Source organism: Sorex fumeus, unplaced genomic scaffold, assembly GCF_029834395.1.
Source record: "Sorex fumeus unplaced genomic scaffold, SorFum_2.1 ptg000006l, whole genome shotgun sequence".
Taxonomy (NCBI): Eukaryota; Metazoa; Chordata; class Mammalia; order Eulipotyphla; family Soricidae; genus Sorex; species Sorex fumeus.
Window position 1 is genome coordinate 48,484,450 of NW_026606063.1, and position 24,260 is coordinate 48,508,709.

Genomic DNA, 24,260 nt, shown 5'->3' on the forward strand with positions numbered 1-24,260 from the left:
CAAAGTATCATATTTTCTGTCTTTGTTTCTTTATTGATTTATGAACTTTTTCTAGTTTTAAGATAACGAATGAGTAGTTCTGCCACATTCATATGCCCTTTCTTTCCCTTTGTGTGTGTGTGTGTGTGTGTGTGTGTGTGTGTGTGTTTAATTTTATTGAATCACCGTAAATAGTTACAAGCTTTCATGTTTTGGTTACAATCACACAATGATCAAACACCCATCCCTCAACCAGTGCACATTCCCCACCACCAGTATTACCGGTATAGCCCCCGTTTCCCACCCTCCTTCTGCCTCCATGGCAGACATGATTCCCCATAATCTCTCTACTTTTGGGCATTATGGTTTGCAATACAGACCCTGAGAGGTTATCATGTTTGGTCCTTTGCTACTTTCTGCACTCATCTCCCATCCCGACCAATTCCTCCAGCCATCTTTTTCTTCTCTATTCCAGCTGCCTTCTCCCCTTTGCTCATGAGGCAGGCTTTCAGCTATGGAGCAATCTACCTGTCCCGTGTATCTACTATCCTTATATGTCAACCTCATGTTATGCTGTTTTATACTCCACAAATGAGTGCAGTCCTATGTCTGTCCCTCTCTTTCCGACTCATTTCACTTAGCATGATACTCTCCATGTCTATCCATTTATAAACAAAGTTCATGACTTCATCTCTCCTAACAGCTGCATAGTATTCCATTGTGTAGCTGTACCAAAGTTTCACAAGTCATCTGTACTAGGGCACTTGGGTTGTTTCCAGCTTTTGGCTATTGTGAACAGCGCTGCAATAAACATAAAGGTACAGATGTCATTTCTACTGTGCTTTTTTGCATCTTCCGGATATATTCCGAGAAGTGGTATTGTGGAGTCAGATGGAAGCTCAATTTCTAGTTTTTGAAGGACTGTCCATATTGTTTTCCAGAAAGGCTTGACTAGCGGACATTCCCACCAACAGTGAAAGAGTGTCCCTTTTTCCCCACATCCATGCTAGCACTGGTTGCTTTTGTTCTTTTGAATGTGTGCCAGTCTCTGTGGTGTGAGATGATATCTCATTGTTTTGATTTGCCTCTCCTGGATGGCTAGCAGTGTGGAACATTTTTTCATGTGCCTTTTGGCCATTTGTATTTCTTTTTTGAGGAAACTTCTGTTCATTTCTTCTCCGCATTTTTTGATGGGGTTGGAGGTTTTTTTTCTTGTACAGTTCTACTAGTGTCTTATATATCTGGATATTAATCCCTTATCAGATGGGTATTGGGTAAATATACTTTCCCATTCTGTGGGCTCTTTCTATATTTTGGTCACTGCTTCTTTTGAAGTGCAGAAGCTTCTTAGTTTCATGTAGTCCCATTTATTTATGTTTTCTTCTACTTGCATGGTCAGTGCTGTTTTATCCTTAAAGATGTTTTTAGCTTCAATGTTGTGGAGAGTTCTGCCTACATTTTCCCCTATGTACCTTATGGATTCATGTCTGATATTGAGATCTTTAATCCACTTTGAGCTGACTTTTGTGCCTGGCACAAAGGTCAGAGTTCATTTTTTTTTTTGCAGGTAGCTATCCAGTTTTCCTAGCACCACTTGTTGAAGAGGCTTTTCTTGTTCCACTTCACATTTCTTGCTCCTTTGTCAAAGATTAAGTGGTCATATATTTGGGGGTCTGTGACAGAATATTCAACTCTGTTCCATTGTTCTGCAGGTCTGTTTCTAGCCCAGTACCATGCTGTCTTAATTACAACTGCTTTGTAGTACAGTTTGAAGTTGGGGAGGGTGATGCCACCCATCTTCTTTTACCCAAGGATTGTTTTAGCTATTCATGGGGGTTTATTGTTCCATATGAATTTCAGGAGTGTTTTGTCTATTTCTTTGAAAAACGTCATGGGTATTCTGATAGGGACCACATTGAATTTGTATAGTGCTTTGGGTAGTATTGCCATTTTGATAATGTTAATCCTCCCTATCCATAAGCAGGGGATGTGTCTCCATTTCCTAGTGTCCTCTTTTATTTCTTGAAGTAGTGCTTTGTAATTTTCCTAGTATAGGTCTTATACCTCTTTGGTTAAGCTGATTCTGAGGCATTTGATTTTCTGAGGTACTATTGTGAACGGGATTTTTTTTAATGTCTATTTCTTCTCTTTCATTATTTGTATATAAGAAAGCCATGGACTTTTGAGTGTTGATTTTGTAGCCTACCACTTTACTAAACTGACCTATTGTTTCTAGGAGCTTTTCTATAGAATCTTTAGGGTTTTCTAAGTATAGTATCATATCATCTGCAAGTAGTGATAATTTGACCTCTTCCTTTCCTATCTGTATTCCCTTGATGCCTTTCTCTTGCCTAACTGCAATGGCCAGGATTTCCAGTACTATATTGAATAGGAGTGGCGAAAGTGGGCAACCTTGTCCTGCGCCCAATCTTAGAGGAAGGCTTTTAGTTTTTCCCCATTGAGAATGATACTTGCCATGGGCTTGTGGTAGATGGCTTTGACTATATTGAGGAAAGTTCCTTCAATGCCTATTTTGCTGAGATTTTTCATCATAAACGGGTGCTGGATCTTGTCAAATGCTTTCTCTGCGTCTATTGATATGATCACTTGATCACTTGACATCCTGTTACTCATCAATTTGCTTGAGCGGACACCAGTAATGTTTCCATTCATCCCTGTCGCGTGCTAGTGTAGCCCAATGGCATCTGCTTGTTGTAGGAACAGGAAGAGCCTCAAACCGATGATGCAAGTCTTGACAAAGAAGTCTGACCATCTTGTAGTTGGGTGCTCATGCAATCTTTTGATGTCCCATGGAATCCAGTCGGTAATGGCTCTAGTCCAGTGGTTGTCTCCAAATCTCATTACATGCGCAGCCCATCTGATTTTCGACACCTTGGCAAATGAGATAGCATCCCTGATCTTGACTGTTGATGGAGATCGGAACTCCGGATTCTTTCTCTCATTTGAGTGAAGCATGATACTCCAAGCATAGCTCTTTTGATTCCTCTTTGAGGGACCTGATCAGCATTCTCATCCTGTTTTCATAGGGCCCAGGTCTCTGAGGCGTATGTTAAATTGATACGATCATATGATTTGTATCTTTTCTTTTGTTGATATGATGGATTATGTTGATCGATTTCCAAATGTTAAACCATCCTTGCATCCAGGGATGAATCCTACTTGGTCATGGTATACGATCTTTTTGATGAGTCGTTGGATTCTATTTCCTAATAGTTTGTTAAGGATCTTTGCGTCTGTATTTGTCAGGGATATCGGCCTATAATTCTCTTTCTTTGTGGTATCTGTCTGCTTTTGGTAACAGAGTGATATTTGCTTCATAGAAACTGTTCAGAAGTGTTTTTGATACTTCAGTTTTGTGGAAAAGCTTAAAGAGGATTGGGAATAAGTACTCTTTAAAGGTTTGGAAGAATTCACTACTGAATCCATCCGGGCCAGGACTTTTGTGCTTGGGGAGACTTTTTATTACTGTTTCAATTTCTTTGATGGATATAGGTCTGTTCAGGTATTCCAGGTCTTCTTGGTTCAGCCTTGGGAGGCTATAGGAATTTAGGAATTTATCCATTTCCTCGAGGTTTTCGTGTTCTGTGGCATGTGGCATAAAGCTTCTCAAAGTACTCCCTGAGGATCCTTTGAATTTCTGTAGTTTCTGTTGTAATGACCCCCTTTTCATTTCTGATTTGGTTTATTAAGGTTTTCTCTCTCCCTTCTTTGCGAGTTTTGCTAGAGGCTTATCGATCTTGTTAATTTTCTCGAAGCACCAGCTCTTGGTTTCATTGATCTTTCGGATTGTTTTTTGGATTTCCATCTCATTAATCTCTGCTGAGTTTTATTATTTCCTTCCTCCTGTTAGGATTGGGCTCCTTTTGTTGATCATTCGCCAAGCTCTTGAGCTGTGAGGTTAGGGGTTACTTATATAAGTGGGCTGGCTCCTCTTTTCTGAGGAATGCTTGTAGATCTATAAACTTTCCTCTTGGAACTGGAGAGATAGCAGAGCGGGTAGGGTGTTTGCCTTGCATGCAAATTGACCCAGGTTCGATTCCCAGCATCCCCTATGGTCCCCTGAGCACTGCCAGGAGTAACTCCTGAGTGCAGAGCCGGAGTAACCCCTGTGCATCACTGGGTGTGACCCAAAAAGAAAAAAATAAATAAATAAATAAAAATAAAAAAATAAAATTTCCTCTTAACACAGCTTTTGCTGTGTCCCATAAGTTATGATAACTTGTGTCCTCGTTTTCATTCATTTCCAGGAATCTTTTGATTTCCTCTTTGATTTCCTTTGTAAACCACTCGTTGTCCAATAGTGAGCTGTTTAATTTCCAGGTGTTGATTTAGTTTTCTGTTTGTGTGTGTGCTTTACTTCTAATTTCAGCACATTGTGTCTGAGAAGGTTTTTGATACAGTCTCTATCTTCTTAATTTTATGGAGGTATGTTTTGTGGATCAGCATGTGGTCTATCTTGGAGAATGTTCCATGCACACTTGAGAAGAATGTGTATTCAGCTTTTTGAGGATGAAGTGTCCTGTATATATCTACTAAGTCCCTTTCTTCCATTTTTTCCCTCAGATGAAGTATGTCCTTGCTAAGCTTGAGTCTGGTTGATCTATCAAGAGGTGATAAAGCGGTGGTGAAGTCTCCCACTAGTTTTGTGTTGCTATCGATGTCTTTCTCCAAATCTATGAGTAGTTGTTTAAGTACTTTTCTGGTCCCTTATTAGGTGCATATACATTTAGTATTATAAGTTCTTCCTGTTGTACAGATCCCTTGATCAATAAGAAATAGCCTTCACTGTCTCTTGTGACCTTCAGTGTGAAATCAATGTGGTCTGATACTGAGATGGCTATGCCTGCTTTTTTATGGGATTTGTTTGCCTGTAGGATTGTTTTCCACCCTTTGACTTTAAGCCTGTGTTTGCTCTGACTATTGAGATGTGTTTCTTTCAGGCAGCAGAATGTTGGGTTCAATTTTCTAATCCATCCTGCCACTCTATGTCTTTTAATTGGTGCGTTTAGCTCATTGATGTTACGAGAGATTATTGTTATGGGGTTTTGTCCCATTTTTCTGTTTAAATTAAGTGTATTTGAGGGGTCTGTCTTGTCTTAAAGTAGCCCACTTAGTTGTTCTTGTAACCATAGTTTTGAGCCTATAAAGTTCCTGAGCTGTTGTCTATGAAACTGTAAGTCGTTCCTTCTGTTATGAATGAGAGTCTCGCTGGGTAAAGTATTTTTGGTAAGGGATTTATTTCATTGAGTTTTTTTTCCCTTTATTTTATTTTATTTTTACAGTTGTAGATTTACAATTTTTTGTGCTTTGGTTTCAATTATACAATGATCAGATACCCATCCCTCCACCAGTGCCCATTTTCCACCACCATGGATAATATCCCTCCCACCCCCATCCCCCCATCCCCCCTGTCTCTGTGGAAGGGCAATCCCCTGTGTTCTCTCTCTCCTTTTGGGTGTTGTGGTCTGCAAAAGAGGCATTGAGTGGCAAACATGTTCAGTCCATAGTCTACTTTCGACATGCATCTCCCCTCCTGGGAGGATCCTCCAAACATCCTTTATTTGGTGCTCCCTTCTCTATCTGAACTGCCCTTTCCTCTAGGATACCCGGCTGGCCTCTAAGTTATGGAGTAATCCTCCTGGCGCTGATCTCAGCTATTCTTGGGTATTAATCTCATACTTTGTTACTTTATATCCCCCAGATGAATGCAATCTTTCTATGTCTATCCCTCTCTTTCTGACTCATTTCGCTTAGCATGATACTTTCCATATTGTACCACTTGTATGTAAATTTCATGACTTCATCTTTTCTAACAGCTACATAGTACTCCATTGTGTAGATGTACCAAAGTTTCTTTAACCAGTCATCTGTTCTTGGGCATTCAGGTTTCTTCCAGTTTCTGGCTATTGTAAAGAGTGCTACAATGAACAAACAAGTGCAGATGTCACTTCGACTATACATTTTTGCCTCTCTGGGATATATTCCCAGGAGTGGTATTGCTGGGTCAAATGGGAGCTCAATTTCTAATTTTTTGAGAATCGTTCATACTGTTTTCCAGAAGGGCCGAACCAGTGGACATTCCCACCAACAGTGAAGGAGTGTCCCTTTCTCGCCACATCCACGCCAGCATCGGTTGCTTTTGTTCTTTTGAATGTGGGCCAGTCTCTGAGGTGTGAGATGGTATCTCATTGTGGTTTTGATCTGCATCTCCCTGATGATTAATGATGTAGAGCATTTTCTCATGTGCTTTTTTGCCATTCAGATTTCTTCTTTGAGAAAGCTTCTGTTCATTTCATTGCCCCATTTTTGGATGGGGTTGGATGTTTTCTTCTTGTGGAGTTTAACCAGTATTTTGTATATCCTGGATATCAACCCCTTGTCAGATGTGTATTCGGTGAATATCCTTTCCCATTATGTAGACTGTCTTTGTATTTTGGTCACTGTTTCTTTGGAGGTGCAGAAGCTTCTTAGTTTAAGATAGTCCCATTTATCTATCTCTGTTTTCACTTGCTCGGCCAGTGGCGTGGCATCTTTGAAGATACCATTAGCTTCAATGTCATGGAGGGTTTTGCCAATTTTATCTTCAATGTACCTTATGGTTTCTGGTCTGATGTTGAGGTCTTTAATCCATTTTGATCTTACTTTTGTACATGGTATTAGGCAGAGTTCTGAGCCTATTTTTTTGCATGTAGCCATCCAGTGATGCCAACACAATTTATTAAAGAGGCTTTCCTTACTCCACTTCACATTACTTGCACCTTTATCAAAGATTAGATGATCATATGATTGAGGGGAGATGTCAGTGTATTCAACCCTGTTCCATTGGTCTGCAGTTCTGCCTTTGTTCCAGTACCATGCTGTTTTAATTATTACTGCTTTGTAGTACAGTTTGAAGTTCGGGAGGTTGATTCCTCCCATTTTCTTTTTCCCAAGAATTGCTTTAGCTATTCGTGGGGGCTTATTGTTCCATATAAATTTCAGGAGTGTTTGCTCCATTTCTTTGAAGAATGTCATGGGTATCCTTATAGGGATTGCATTGAATTTATACAATGCTTTCGGTAGTATTGCCATTTTGACAATGTTAAGTCTCCCGACCCATGAGCAGGGGATATCTTTCCATTTCCTCATGTCCTCTTTTATTTCCTGAAGTAGCGTTTTGTAGTTTTCTTTGTACAGGTCCTTTACTTCCTTAGTTAAGCTGATTCCTAGGTACTTGATTTTCTGGGGCACAATTGTGAACGGGATTGTTTTTTTCATGTTGCTTTCTTCTCTCTCACTGTTTGCGTATAGGAAAGCCATGGACTTTTGGGTATTGATTTTATAACCTGCAACTTTACTATACGAGTTTATTGTTTCTAGGAGTTTTTTGGTGAAAGTTATTGGGTTCTCTAAGTAGAGTATCATATCATCTGTGAATAGTGAGAGCTTGATTTCTTCCTTTCCTACCTGAATGCCCTTAATATCTTTTTCCTGCCTAATTGCTATTGCAAGTACTTTCAGTACTATATTGAACAGCAGTGGAGAGAGTGGGCATCCCTGTCTCGTCCCTGATCTTAGAGGGAAGGCTCTCAGTTTTTCCCCATTGAGGATAATGCTTGCTGTAGGCTTGTGGTGGATGGCTTTAATTATGTTGAGGAAGGTCCCCTCTATACCCATTTTGGCTAGGGTTTTCATCATAAAGGGGTGCTGGATCTTATCAAATGCTTTCTCTGCATCTATTGATATGATCATATGCTTTTTATCTTTTCTTTTGTTGATATGGTGGATTATGTTGATTGATTTCCGAATGTTAAACCATCCTTGCATCCCTGGGATGAATCCTACTTGGTCATGGTGTATGATCTTTTTGATGAGTAGTTGGATTCTATTTGCTAGTAGTTTGTTGAGGATCTTTGCATCTGTGTTCATCAGGGATATCGGCCTGTAATTCTCTTTCTTTGTGGTATCTCTGTCTGCTTTTGGTATCAGTGTGATATTTGCTTCATAGAAACTGTTCGGAAGTGTTTTTGATATTTCAATTTCGTGGAAAAGCTTAAAGAGCATTGGGAGTAAGTCCTCTTTAAAGATTTGGAAGAATTCACTAGTGAATCCATCCGGGCCAGGACTTTTGTGCTTGGGGAGACTTTTTATTACCATTTCAATTTCCTTGATGGTGATAGGTCTGTTCAGGTATTCCAGGTCTTCTTGGTTCAGCCTTGGGAGTCTGTAGGAGTCTAGGAATTTATCCATTTCCTCGAGGTTTTGATGTTCCGTGGCATAAAGCTTCTCAAAGTACTCCCTGAGGATCCTCTGAATTTCTGTGGTTTCTGTTGTAATGACCCCCTTTTCATTTCTGATTCGGTTTATTAGGGTTTTCTCTCTCCCTTTCTTTGTGAGTTTTGCTAGAGGCTTATTGATCTTGTTAATTTTCTCAAAGAACCAGCTTTTGGTTTCATTGATCTTTCGGATTGTTTTTTGGGTTTCCATCTCGTTAATCTCTGCTCTGAGTTTTATTATTTCCTTTCTCCTGTTCGGGTTGTGCTCCTTTTTTAGGTCCTTCTCCAAGCTCTTAAGCTGTGAGGTTAGGTTACTTATGTGTGCTCGCTCCTCCTTCCTGAGGAATGCTTGTAGAGCTATAAACTTTCCTCTTAACACAGCCTTTGCTGTGTCCCATAAGTTTTGGTAACTCGTGTTCTCATTTTTATTCGTTTCTAGGAATCTTTTGATTTCCTCTTTGATTTCCTGTCTAATCCACTCGTTGTTCAATAGTGCACTGTTTAATTTCCAGTTGTTTGATTTAGTTTTCTGTTTTTGTGTGTGATTTACTTCTAATTTCAGCGCATTATGGTCTGAGAAGATTGTTGATACAATCTCTACCTTCTTAATTTTATGGAGGCATGTTTTGTGGCTCAGCATGTGGTCTATCTTGGAGAATGTTCCATGGACGCTTGAGAAGAATGTGTATTCAGCTTTTTGTGGATGAAGTGTCCTGTATATATCTACTAAGTTCCTTTCTTCCATTGTTTCCCTCAAATGAAGTATGTCCTTGCTAAGCTTGAGTCTGGTTGATCTATCAAGAGGTGACAAAGCAGTGTTGAAGTCTCCCACTAGTATTGTGTTGCTATTGATGTCTTTTTCCAAATCTATGAGTAGTTGTTTTAAGTACTTTGCTGGTCTCTCATTAGGTACATATACATTTATTATTGTAAGTTCTTCCTGTTGTACAGATCCTTTGATCAATAAGAAATGGCCTTCACTGTCTCTTATGACCTTCCTCACTCTGAAATCGATGTGGTCTGATATAAGGATGACTACCCCAGCTTTTTTATGGGAGCTGTTTGCCTGTAGGATTGTTTTCCAGCCTTTGACTCTGAGTCTGTGTTTGCTTTGACTATTGAGATGTGTTTCTTGCAGGCAGCAGAATGTTGGGTTCAATTTTCTAATCCATCCTGCCACTCTATGTCTTTTAATTGGTGCGTTTAGCCCATTGACATTGAGAGAGATTATTGTTATGGGATTTTGTCCCATTGTTCTGTTAAAATTTGGTGTATTTGAGGGGCCTTTCTTGCCTTAAAGTAGCCCATTTAGTTGTTCTTGTAACCATGGTTTTGAGTCTATGAAGTTCCTGAGCTGTTGTTTGTCTGTGAAACTGTGTGTTGTTCCTTCTATTATGAATGAGAGTCTTGCTGGGAAAAGTATTTTGGGGGAGGCATTTATTTCATTGAGTTTTTTTACTATGTCCCACCACTGTTTTCGGGCCATGAGGGTTTCATCAGACAAATCAGCTGTGAATCTTAAGGATTCTCCTTTATAGGAAATTTCTTTCTTTGATCTTGCTGCTTTCAGAATTTTGTCTCTATCTAAGGTTTTGGTCATTTTAAGCAGGATGTGTCTTGGGGTATTTTTATTCGGATTTCTTCTAGCTGGTACCCTTCGGGCCTCCTGAATGTGGTCTCATGTTTTCTTCAGCTCTGGAAACATCATAGCAGTGATGTCTTTGACAGTTTCTTCTTCATCATGGTTTTCTTACTGTCCCTCTGAGACTACAATATTTTTTATGTTACTCCTCTTGGCTTCATCACAATCTTGTCTTGCCATCTGTTCTTGGATTGTGAGTCTCTTTTCCATTTTCTGCTCTTTTCTGGAGAGTCTCTGGACTTCATCTTTGAGCTTACTAATTCTGTCCTTAGCAGCTTTTACTCTGCTGCTGAGGCCTTCCACTGAGTTTTTCAATTAGCCTACCAGGTTTTTCAGGTCTGCCATTTCCGTTTGTAATTTTGTTTGTATTTTCCTCATTTCTACCTTCAAATCCTCTTGTCTTTTATTGGCATTGCTTTCCATTGTTTCTTTTAGCTCTCTAAGCATCCTCAGTAGCCCTCTTCTAAATTCCTTGTCAGAGACCGTGTCTAGCACATCATTACTATTGGGGTCTTCTGGGCTAGCCTCTTCAATAAGTAAGCTTGGTGGGCTTCTGAGTAGCTGTACCATTGTGACCTGTGTGGTTTAGACCTTCACGTTCACTATTCTGATTATGATGCAGAATTAATTGAGATGGGCTTAATGAATTATTGGCTAATGTGTTTCTGGTGGTTAGGCTAACCTAGTGAAAGTTCCATCTAAGAGGGTAACTTATGGTTCCTATGGGATATGTAGGGGGAGAATAACTCCAGGAAGGGGCCCTGCCAATGGGAGGGTAACTGGATGAGTGAGCAGAGGGTGCCTGGAACGGTTCAGCTTTGGGTGCACGCGGTATGCCTCAATTTCCATCCCCTAAAGACCAAGGATGACAACCAGCCATTCTCGGGGGTTCTAGTTAGATGCGCAACCCTGGAAAGGGGCCCTGCCACCCAGCGGGTACCTGGATGAGTGAGCAGAGAGTGCTCGGAACTGCTTTCTTTCCTTTTAATTGTTTCTCCTGTATATGTTCTATTTTCTAAATTTAAATAGGGAGATGTATAATGTATGGTTAAGGGTATAAGTGGTGCTGGGAGACTGGCCAAGTATGAATCCTAGCTCTATTATCTGTAAATTTGTGCAAAGTACTTAATCTCTCTGGGATAGCTTCCTTGTACAAAAAATAGTAATAATAATAGAAGTTACCTAATATGATACATATGATAGTTAAATAAGATAATATTTATTCAAACTCTTAAAAATATCCTGTAATTTTAATATAGTTCAATAATTTTAGCAATTTTATATTATATATAATCTATATTATATATCATATATATGTTTTGTTTTGTTCTTGGGCCACATCTGGTAATGTTCAGGGGTTATTTCTGGTTCTGCATTCAGAAATTGTTCCTAGTGGTGCAAAGGGATACCAAGGATTGAGTCCAGGTTGGCTGCATGCAAGACAAGCACCTTATCCATTGTACTATCTTTCCAGTCCCTATATCATATATATTCTTGGCCCACTAAATTATATTATAAACTCAACAAATGATAATTTCCCTTTCATTCTTTAAAACTACTGTAAATTGGGACAAAGTACCTGGTTATTTCTATTAATCTTAGAAATTTAAGTTTATGCTTATAAATAATTTTGAAGACTCCCTAATTTATTTGGTCTACTGCCTTCTTTTTAGATAAAAACAAAATTCAGTACCACCCCTGTAAATCTAACTTCTTTAAGCAAACAAACTTACTTACTCCCCAATAGTTCCACTATCCCCTTGGGTGGGTAGCAGTACTGTCCACTTTGAGAAATACTAAGATGGTTGATTCATGTTACTATGTCCAAGATGCTTTCTAGAAAAAAATGATATTTGCTTAGAGAATCATCAATTGTTGAAATTTTAATCTTTATGTACTTTTGTTACTATTTTATTGTTATAAAAATTTCACCTTACACTGGTGTAAAGTTTTATTTAACTACATACCTGGGCCTCAGAACTAGCAAAACTGAAAACATGAGATCCTAATTAAAATAAGTAGGCATAAAAATGTGCCTGTCAAGGAGACAGGCTGGAGTTGGTGGGAAGGAAACTGATGATATTGATGAAGGGAAGCTGAAATCAGTGATGGGATTATTATTGGAAAATTGTATGCCTGAAATTATTAATAGTTTGATTTAGTAACTCATGGTCACTTGATCACTTGACCTCCCGTTAATCACCGATTTGCTCGAGTAGGTGCCAGTAATATCTCCATTTGTCCCTGTCGCGTGCTAGTGTAGCCCAATGGTGTCTGTTCATTCTAGGAACACGAAGAGCCTCAAACTGATCGTTCAGGATCTTGACGAAGAAGTCTGACCATATTGTAGTGGGCAGCCATGCAATCTTTTGACATCCTGTGAAATCCAGTCAGTAACAGCTCTAGTCCAGCAGTCATCTCAAAATCTCATTATGTGTCCAGCCCATCTGATTTTCGACTCCTTGGCAAACGAAACAGCGTCCCTGATTATTTTTTTTAAATTTTTTTTTACATAGGAGTACTGCTATTTATTCAACCACTGATTAGGCTGATTGAATTGTGCATGAACTCCGCCTTAATTTTTTTCCATTTCTTATAATTTTATTTATTGAATCACTGTGAGAGCAGTTACACAGCTTTCAGGTTTAAGTCTCGGTCATACAATAAAACACCCATACGTTCACCAGTGCCCACTATCCACCACTAAAATCCCCAGTATACCCCCATTCCACACCTTCCCCCTACATGTAGGGCAGATCTCAATACTTTGATTACACTCAACATTTCGACACCACATTCACCATTATTATTTGGGATTTTACCCCAACACTCAGATCTGCCTAAAAGGCAACAGTAGACAATTTTTTTCTATTACTGGTTATGAATAACATATGATGCTGTGTGGCTGCAGTAGTGGCCGCTTGATTTTGAAATTCTGAAATTTCAAGAATTAAATCTGGAGGGATTTCTTGCCAAAACCTGCTGGGTTCCAAGATTCGTTCCTGAGTCTCTGGGATTATGGCCATTAAGAAGATTGATCAGGAGCCAGAGAGGCCATTCCTGGGCGGTGACTCGTGGTCTCGTTGGGGTGGGGAGGAAAGGGCTGGTTCCACTCCCATCCCATGAGGCCCCATGTGTCTCATCACTGCAGGCCCAAACCTGACTGTCTAATGGCCTCTGGCAGATGGCGGCAACTGGGCCTCCAAGGGGGAGCAGGCGGAGGACAGCACCCTTTTCCCCCTGGGGTGGCCTGGTGACAGTAACCTATTGCGGGGTCCAGACACATTTCTGACAAAAGACGCTGGGTTCAAGATTTGTTTCTGAGTCTCTGGGATCATGGCCGTTAAGCAACTTGATGAGGAGCCAGAGAGTCCATTTGTGGGCGGCTACTCGGGGTCTTGTTGGGATGGGGAGGAAAGGGCTGGCTCCACCACCATCCCATGAGGCCCCGTGTGTCTCGCCACTGAGGGCCAAAATCTAACTGTCCAGTGGCCTCTGGAGTATTGTGGCCACTAGGCTGCCAGGCCGCCAGGGGGAACAGGCCAAAGTACGAAACCTATTCCCAGTGCCAGTAACCTACTGCAGGTACCAGACGCATTTCTGCCAAAAGCTGTTGGGTTTCGAGATTTGTTTCTCAGTCTCTGGGATCATGGCCATTAAGCAGCTTGATCAGGAGCCAGAGAGGCCGTTTGTAGGCGGTGACTTGGGGGTCTCGTTGGGATGGGGAGGAAAGGGTGTCTCTGATTCTTGACCGTCGATGGAGGTCAGAACTCCAGAAGCTTTCTTTCATTTGAGTGAAGTGTGATACTCCAAGTATAGATCTTCCAATTCCTCTTTGGGAGACCCAAATAGCATTCTCGTCCTGTTTTCATAGGGCCCAGGTCTCTGAGGCATATGTTAATGCAGGAAGAACAGTGAAATCAAAGAGATGTGCTCAGAGCTGGATGTTCTTCATTCTCTTAGTTATTTCTTTGATGCTCTTAAAGGCATTCCAAGCCGCTCTCTTCCTCCTGTGCAACTCAGGTGCCAGGTCATTCGTCATGTTGACTTCTTGACCTAGGTACACATAACTGTTGCATTCAGAGATGTTTGTCCCGTTGAGAGTGAATGGATTGTCAGGAACAAGACTGTTTCTCATAAACAGTGTCTTTGTGAGATTCAGCTGGAGTCCAACCTTTCCACACTCACCGTTGAAGTTGGCCAGCATTTGTGCCACTTGGCTAATGTTTGGTGTTATTAGTATGATGTCAACAGCAAAGCGGAGGTGGTATAGTTGCCAATCGTCTATCTTCACTCCCATTCCTTCCCATTCTACTCTTCGCATGACATTCTCGAGGGTGGCACTTAAGGGTTTCAGTGAAATGGTATCACCCTGCCGAACCCCTCTCTTGACATCAATGATTACTTCTTTGTAGAATGGTGAGATCCTGGTTGTGAATTCGTAATACAGATCATGGAGGATCCTGATGTATTGAGTATGAATGCCCTGATAGGCTAGGGCTTCAATGACTGCTTCTGTCTCAACAGAATCAAAGGCTTTCTTTTAATCAATGAACGTTAGACAGAGTGGCACCTTGAAGTCCCAAGAAACCTCAGTGAGCATGGTTATTGTGTGGATATGGTCAATTGAGCTGAATCCTTTGCAGAACCCTTCTTGCTCACATGGTTGTCATTCATCTAGTGTTCTACCAATCCTATTCAGAATGACTCAAGAGAACAGCTTATAGATGACAGACAATAGACAGATTGGGCGAAAAAAGTTGCCAATGTTGTGGATGTCTCCCTTCTTGTACAGTAGTACAGTACTGCTGGTTTTCCCTTAGGACAGAACCTTGCATTCAGACAGGTAGCAAGTGAAGAGCTGAGCCAGTGTGTTGATGAGTACTGATGGCAGTTTCTTCAGGTGTTCAGGTCTGACCTTGTCTGGACCGGGTGCTGTTCGTTTCTTTACTGAAGAAATGGTATGTCGTATTTTGGAAGGGAGAACATTAGGAACAACATATCCATCCTGTGGAATTTGGTATGTGGGCAAATGGATGTGGCTATTGAAGAGATCTGAGTCAAAGTCATGGATAATCTTCTCCATTGCCCTTCTGGAAGATGTGATAGATCCATCAGGACTTCAGAGGGCAGTCATCTTGGTCTTGTAGTTGGCGAAGGACAGGCATGCATTACAAATGCTTTTCCGGGCTTCTGCCACGTCTGCCAGCATCTCTTCTCTCTTTGAGGTCTTCCTTTATCACATCTCTGCACTGCTTTGCAAGCTCAGATGTTCACTTGCAGTTGTCTGAGGCATATGCCAAACCACGTTGATGAATAAGCTCAAGAGTTTTCAAAGACAGGCATTTTTTTGTGGCTGAACCAGTTGATCATATTCCTCGTCAATGTTGTCAACGATGGCATCTTCCCATGTTGCCACAATAGTGCCAAAGAGCTCCTAGTTAGTGGTCGTTCTGGAAGTTTTCTTCTTAAACTTTCAGCCCTTTCTCCCCGCTCCATAAAGTAGAATTTTGCACGAAGGAGACAGTGGTCCGATCCTGTTTGGAATTTTGGGACAACAGCGACATCAGTCAGGCAAAAACTTCAATTGAATATGATGTGGTCAATTTCATTGTGGAACCGTCCACCGGGATACTCCCATGTCCAACGTTTAGATTCGGCATTCTGGAATTGTGAATTACCATGCATGGTCTTGGTCGACATGATGAACTCAGACAGTCTTTCACCCTGTTCATTCAATTCTAGGCCATGGGTCCCAATGTGGAGTTCTTCGGCTGACCATCTCAGTCCGATCTTGGCATTAAAATCACCCACAATGATCTTGTAGAAGGTGTGGTCTTCTTTATAGAACTTCTCCAGCTTCATGTAGAACTTCTCAATTTCTCCTTCATCATAATTGGTTGTTGGTGCTTAGACAATGAAGATAGAAATTTCCGCAGTGAGCCACATCTATTCAAGTGTAATTTTCTGATTCGGGTTTTTAGGCATTCAAATGAATCAATGCTCATGGCCAAGTTCGTGTTGACAAGGACACTGACACCTCTGATGACTCTTTTGTTGCATGTTCCGAGGAACAGTTCAGTGACCTCCACTACCTCCACTACCCAGCTGCCACCACAGTCCAGGATGCTTTCCGGACTCTCAGGCCAAGATTCATGCAGGAGTGAAGCCCCACAGAACAAGATGGGCGCAACTCTGAGACCTTGGACTACAGGCTCAACGGACCTGGGGACAGAGATCCTCTGCTTGCTCCCACCAACCATAGGTGACGAAGTGATTAAAACCAGGAGCCCCACACTATCCTGCCCTGTTTGCTTCCACCAACTGCCTGCGCCCCAGGGATTGGAATATGCACAGAAGACCCACCCTACCGGTACCAGATAAATACCTCATCGGCAGACCTCCACTACCTCCACTACCCAGCCGCCGCCGCCACGCTCCAGGATGATTTCTGGACCATGCGGCCGCTTTGTGGCCACAGGACACATCATAAGACAATTAATACCCATCTTCCAGGATTTCCACACCATATTTGATAGGGTTCAAGTATGGTTTGAACCATGGGAACACCTACAAGGGCTATTAGAGGCTGCCCCAAAGCATCTATCCCTCTCGGAGAGCCTGGCAAGCTACCGAGAGTATTCCGCCCACACGGTGGAGCCTGGCAATCTATCCATTGTGTATTCGATAAGCCAAAACCAGTAATTATAATGGGTCTCATTCCCCTGACTCTGAAGGAGTCACCAATATGACAGCCTTGAGAAGGATGAAGAAGGAGAGGCTGATAAAATCGCAAGGCCAAACTAGGCTACCAAAATGAAGAAAGAGAAAAATGATTGTCTGTACTTTCAATGCACGTACGCTGGCATCAGATGCATCCATCGAGGACCTGATGGTACAAGCATGAAAGATCAAGTACGACATCATTGGTCTGACTGAGACAAGAAGGCATCAATAACATCATGCCATTTTCGACACTGGAGAACTGTTCCCAGTAATTCATGGTACCTCAGTTAAACCAAAATTTAGAAAGCAAAATAAAATAAAGATTCCTCCTTGCATTTATTTATATTTTCATTTTGCCTTTGTAATATCTAGAATATTTGATTTCAAGGAAAAGGTAAAGGTAAAGGTAAAGGTAAAGGCCCTCCCGTTGATCATTGATTTGCTCGAGCGGGCCCAGTAACGTCTCCATTGGAGACTTTGTGTTACTGTGTCTGGCATATCGAATACTCTCGGTAGCTTGCCGGGCTCTCCGAGAGGGGCGCAGGAATCGAACTCGGGTCGGCCATGTTGGCCGCTTGTAAGGCAGACGCCCTACCCGCTGTGCTATCGCTGTGCTATCGCTACCCGCTGTGCTATCGCTTTTTCCTTTTTCAAGGAAAAAGACTCAATTATTTACAGGAAGCAAGGGTTGGAGCAGGCTTAATACTTGTTTCCTCCTCGTCTCTGGCCTCAGTTTTTCTTTATACATTTATACATTGGTTTCATTTTCAATGAAATCTGGCTTCCTCCTCTTCAGTGGGAAACTTGGCCCCTGAGTGCTCCTGTGCTTTATGTTAAAGGAAACTGTTAGAGTTTACCAACTTCCCATTCTGAAGGAAGAGGTGTTCCTGCCTGTCTTGATTTTGCATTTACTCTTAAAACAATCAACTGTGGACAAGGTGTTGGGAATTGTTCTTTTGGTCTCTCTCAGACCCATTTTTCTGGAGTTGAAGGCAGAGCATTCAAGGAACATCAAAGAGAAGAACTTTGGCCAGATTCAAACAGATCCTACCAAGTCATCAGAGTAGATTGTCATGTTTTTATCCTTTGAAGAATCACCTCATCTTGTGTGAAGGCAATTCACCATCAAGGCATAAATATTTTTCTTATAAACTTATATTATTTTTCTAATAGTTTCAGAAACACAACTGTCAACTATTGAAAAAAATGTAGGAGAGCATCAACAAAGTGTCAAAGAATTGTATTCAAGGAGTTGACTTGGGTTCTGTGAAAAGTAGAGCATTGCATCACTGCAAAGAATGCAGTTTAAATTGGGCTCGAACAATGGATTAAAAAAAAACCCAAATAACAAAAGGCAGTACATTGGTGATTTCTTAACTATAGAGCTTATTCATGTTCTTGAGAACTCTGAGGCAGGACTTGTGGATAAATTTAAATACTTGTGTTCAAAGGCACATATGATGTTTGAACTAAATCTCTAAAAGTCACTAGAATTATGGTTTTATACTACCATAAATATAACTTTTAAATAACTTAGCAATCATGACTGTTAGATATTCAACTTTTTACCATGTCTTATACATTTTCCTAGGACCTTATTTTTTGTGGTTTTGATAAGATGGCTACAAACATTTTGTAGAATTAATTAAAGTATCCATAATATTAAGTCTTTCTCGACATTAATCTTCCTTTTAATGCTCAAGACCTTTATTTTATACGACACACTATTGCTTTATCTGGATTTTGTACCTGCTCAGCGTGTCCTACTGTATCAATTCCACCTGAGGGCTTTTTCCAGTGGCAGGGATAGACTCAGTCAGGGGCAGTTGAAAGGGACCCAGATTTACCTCTGGAGCAAAAGACAGTAGGTGTATTCGCTCTCACTTTTTTTTGCTAGGACCACTGGGGAGCAGGGGACGATCCGGTGTCCCAGAGGTCTCAAGAGGGATTGGACCTTAAATGACTACAATAATATCTTTATTAACACTGTGTTGACTTCCTTGGATAACACCTAAAAAGTTTGCTTGTTTTAAAGCCCTCATGCTAGCATCTGAGTGGAACCAAACTTCAGATCAAGTTTGACACTCACCTCAGGGCTCTGGTTTTAAATGCCTTGGTCTCAGAGAAATGTTGGAGGCTTGGGAGAGAAAAATCTTTGAGAATTGCTTTTTCTGCCAGGGTCTCTATACAGTAACTTGATTTCTGGAATACTCAGTATCCTTTCCCTCCCCACAGGTGTCTTTGGAGGTATTTCTAAAGTCCATATTATTACTGCTTGGGCAGGAAGGCAGCTCAAGAGTCAGGTGTGCATACCTTGCATGCACGAATTCCCGAGTTCAATCCAGGTGTGGTAGCCTGGTGGCCTCCAGCACAGCTGAATCTGAGTGGTGCTGTTGCCAGGCCTGATCTTGAACCTGAGTCTGTGTTCTGGTCAGACAGGTATTTCTGGAATAGTCCCCAGGCCTCCCTGAGCACTATTTTGGAGCCTCCTGCACAGTCCAAAGAAAAGATTATTACTGTTTGTCTTACGTGAGCCTGCCCCAGTCTTCAATTAAAAAACAAAACTTTGCTTTTCTTTCTTTTTTTCTTTTTTTTTTAAGTCTCCATCTCTCTTTTCCAAGTAACTATATAAGAAGTGATCTGCAATTTACAACTGCTAGGATTAAAATTCTGTAGCTGATGATAAACTATAAACCCTTGTACAATGGGTAAAAATTAGAAGGACTGTCATGGTTAGGGAGTTTCAAATGGTTTATTGAAAAGAGAGTACAAGTAGAACCTCAGTGATCAAGGAAGACCAGATGGAGAAGTCTGAGATGACTTATCTGGTAGAATCTTCCATTTCAAAGATGAAGAGACTGAGAGCCATGGGGTCAGTCACCAAGTCTCATAGCTTATGAGCAGTAAACACTTCCCAACCCACAGCCCTCAATCCTGTTTGCCTCACCTAGTCTGCTCACTCCCCAGATCTAAGGGAGAACCTTGCCTCTGCCTTTGTTTTTTATTGACTTTAAAATTTGCCATGAGGAAGAGGCCGAGAGAAGAATTAGAACAAATAATACATTCTCTTAAGCATTCTCTACACCACACAGTATCACTTGTCCAAAGAGGGTTTTGATATGGGTTGAAAATATTATTTGTTTTGATTTAAATCTTGGAAAAAATTCTAGTTCCATGGATTTTTCTTTTCCTCCGGAATTAAGCATGAGTAGCATACTCTCCAGCCCTGTTCTTTGGCAAAGCAGAAAACAAAATAGTCATTGTAGGCCCTTTTTGTTTAAAGCCAGGGTCTAATGAAGCTGCTCACCCCTCCCACTGAGCAGCCCCCAAAGATCCCAGCTCCCTGGGGAGCACCAAGTACCAGCATAGCAGGACACTGCTGAGTAAGCTCTCCTGGACCCAAACTTGGTTTCAAGGAGACAATTCTTTGGATTGTTCATTCTTAAACTTAATCATATCAAATATTCTCAACAAGTTCTTCCAATTTCAGTTTTAAAATAAAAATAAAAAGACCAGCACATTCCTTTTATGTTTGTGCAAATGAAGCAAAGGCAAGAAGCTGAGGAAATTCTAGCAAAGCCTTTTGATATGTAACTTGGGAGATTTCCTACTGAAGTTCTGAAATATGAATTAAAAGAATATGCTTATTTTGTTTTGATTTCAAGATTATGATTTTCGCACTTTTTACAGGCTGGGATTCCATATTCTGAGAACAAGTCTGTTTTTATCAACCTCCAGAAATAGTGACTCAGGCACAAGTGAGGATCATTAAAATACACCATTCTTTCCCTAAAACATGCTTTGTTTTAAAGGGGATAAGACATCATGAGCTCACTTAGTGTTCACTGGTAGGACAAAGTTCTTCATCATGAAGTCATTTAATTCATGGATCATTTCCCATAATGAAAATTTTCTGGCAACTAAACATCAGTTAAAGAATAAACTGACAATAACACATACATTATACTGCTCTCATTTTCTGCATTGATTTATATTTACCTCAGCTCTAAACAAATATATCTACCAGAGAAACACATTTTCTGCAACAAAAATTTTAGAACCTGGTGTGTGACCTGCTGCTGGGTATGATATGTGATATCTACATAATGGCATTGTCTACTTCCAAACTTGCCTTATACCTGCTACCTTGTCCTCAACTATAAAATACACATCTCTATTCCATTATCCTTTCTTTAAGGGACACTTTTCCTGGAAATGAATCAGCATCATAAAACAGAGCCTTTAAACAATCTGAGATACCTAAGGGAAAGAGAGAAGAGATTATAGGCGAAAGAAACAGTATAGGGAAGCTGTTTCCAAGAACAAATGTCCAGCCAGAATTGGGATTTCTTTTAGTTAAGCATATCCCTGAAAAAAAGTCTATCATAAAAAATGAAGGAAATAAACCTATAAGAGACTATGAAGACCAATACTTAGATTATATGGTTTGATTCACTTAGATTACCTTCCTACCTGTTGGAGTACAAGGAGCTTAGGTATATCAGGCACCCATCACAGTGCTCCCGAGTCATTCACATTACTTTGTTTGTCTGTAACTACTTCTTTATGCTCTCTTCCCCAACCGATTTGTAAGGTCTCATCCATCTAGAACACTGAACTTGTACTGTAAGTTAATATTGCCTTTCTCCTCTCCTTATGTCTTTTGACTAGTTTAATACAAAGTCCTTTTTGTATAGATACAGGAAGACAATTAATATTATGCTTTATATCTTAGGATTTAATTGACTTTGAATATTATTCACTCCTGGGCATCTGCTTTCTCAACTTAAGCCTCAGTTGCCCTCCTTCCTAGCGCCCCCAAAAGCAGGATCCCAACGTGAGACTGGATGGAACCAGGGCAAGCCAGTAAGTTATGATGTCATTAGCGAAAGCGGAGGTGGTATAGTTGCCGACCATCTATCTTCACTCCCATTCCTTCCCATTCCAGTAGTTGCATGACGTTCTCTAGGGTGGCACTGAAGAGTTTCGGTAAAATGCTATCACGCTGCCGAACCCCTCTTTTGACATCGATGATCACTACTTTGTATAATCGTGAGATCCTGATGGTGAATCCGTAATACAGCTCATGAAGGATCCTGATGCATTAAGTTTAAACACCCTGTTTGGCTAGAGCTTCGATGACTGCTTCAGTCTCAACAGAATCAAAGGCCTTCTTTAAATCAATGAACATTAGACAGAGCAGCATCTTGAACTTTCAAGAAACCTCATTGAGCTTGGTTATGGTGTGGATATGGTCGATCATGCTGAATCCATTTTGGAACATAGCTTACTCGCATGGTTGTCCTTCATCTAGTGTTCTGCCAATTTAATTCAGGATAACTCAAGTGAATAGCTTCTAGACGACAGACAACAGATGGACGATAATTGCTAATGTCGTGGATGTTTCCCTTCTTGTACAGTAGTACAATCCTGCTGGTTTTCCATTGGGATGGAACCTTACAGACAGGTAGTGTGTGAAGAGCCGAGCCAGTGTATTGATGAGTACTGACGGCAGGTTCTTCAGGTGTTCGGGTAAGATGGGACGGGTGCTGTTCGCTTCTTACCGACGAAATGGTGTGTCAGATTTCAGAAGAAAGAACATTGGGAATGACATATCCATCCTGTGGAATTTGGTATGTGGGCAGGTGGACGTGGCAATTGAAGAGATCTGAGTAGAAGTCATGGATAATCTTCTCCATTGCCCTTCTGCAAGATGTGAGAGATCCATCAGGACGTCAGAGGGCAGTCATCTTGGTCTTGTAGTTGGCGAAGGACAGGCAGGCATTGCAAATGCTTTTCCCGGCTTCTGATGCATCTGCCAGCATTGATGCTCTTCTCTCTTTGAGGTCTTCCTTTATCACATCTCTGCACTGCTTTGTGAGCTCGGATGTTTGCTTGTGGTTGCCTGAGGCATACGCCAAACCATGTTGGCGAATAAGCTCAAGAGTTTTCAAAGACAGGCTTTTTTTTGTGGCTATCTCTCTCTTGGCATTCCTCACACAATTGTGGAGGTGAACCATTCGATCGTATTCCTCGTCAGTGTTGTCAATGACGGCATTTCCCATGTTGCCATAATACTGCCAAAGAGCTCCCAGTTGGTGGTCGTTCTGGGAGTTCACTTCTTAAACTTTGCAGTCCTTTCTCCCTGCTCCATAAAGTAGAATTTTGCATGAAGGAGACAGTGGTCTGATCCCGTTTGGAATTTTGGGACAACAGTGACATCAGTCAGGCAAAACCTTCAATTGAATATGATGTGGTCAATTTCATTGTGGAACTGTCCACTGGGAGACTCCCATGACCAACCTTTAGATTTGGCCTTCTGGAACTGTGATTTACCATGGATAGTCTTGGTCGACATGATGAACTCAGACAGTCTTTCACCCTGTTCGTTCCATTCTAGGCCATGGTCCACTGTGGAGTTCTTTGGCTGATCTTCTTGGTCTTATCTTGGCATTAAAATCATTGACAATGATCTTGTAGAAGCTATGGTCTTCTTTATAGAACTTCTCCAGCTCCATGTAGAACTTCTCAATTTCTCCTTCATCAAAATTGGATGTTTGTGCATAGACAACAAAGATAGAAACTGCTGGCAGTGAGCCACATCTATTCAAGTGTAATTGTCTGATTCATGTTGTTAGGCATTCAAATAAATCAATGCTCATGGCCAAGTTCATGTTGACAAGGACTCGAACACCACCAACGCTTCTTTTGTCGCATGTTCTGAGGAACAGTTCTTCTCTGGTGTCAAAAATGGCATGATGTGATTGATGCCTTCTTGTCTCGGTCAGACCAATGATGTTATACTTGATCTTTTGTGCTTGTACCATCAGGTTCTCGATGGATGCATCCAATGCCAGCATACGTGCATTGAAATTACAGACAGTCGTTTTTGTCCTTCTTCGTTTTGGCAGCCTAGTTCAGCCCTGAGATTTTACTAGCCTCTCCTTCTTCATCCTTCTTAATGCTGCCGCATTGGTGGCTCTTTCAGGGTCAGGGGAATGGGACCTATCATATTTACTGGTTTTGGCATATCGTCGAATATGCTATGGAGATAGCTTGCCAAGCTCTGCTGTGCAGGCAGGATTCTCTCAGTAGCTTGCCAGGCTCTCTGAGAGGGATAGAGGCTTTTAGGGTGGCCTCTAATAATCCTTGCAGGCATTCCCATGGTTCAGACCATATTTGAGCCCCATCAAATATGGTGCGGTAATCTTGAAAGATGGGTATTAAGTGTCTTATGATGTGTCCGGAAAGTATCCTGGAGTGTGTCGGCACCTGGGTAGTGGAGGTAGTGGAGGTAGTTGGAGGTCTCCTGATGTGGTATTTATCTGGTACCGGTAGGGTGGGTCTTCTGTGTGTAATCCCTGGGTCGCTGGAATTGGTGGAAGCAGACAGGGCAGGGTAGGGTGGGGCTTCTGGGTTTAATCCCTGGGCCACTGGAGATTTGTGGGAGCAGGCGGAGGATCTCTGTTACCGCATTCATTGAGCCTGGAGTCCAAAGTCACAGAGTTCACTTACCTGGTTCTGTGGGGCTTCACTTGTGCGTTAGTCTCGGCCCAAGCATCCATAATATGTCCTAGAGCATGGCAGTGGCTGGGTAGTGGAGGTAGTGGAGGATTTAGGCATCTAAGGCTAAACAC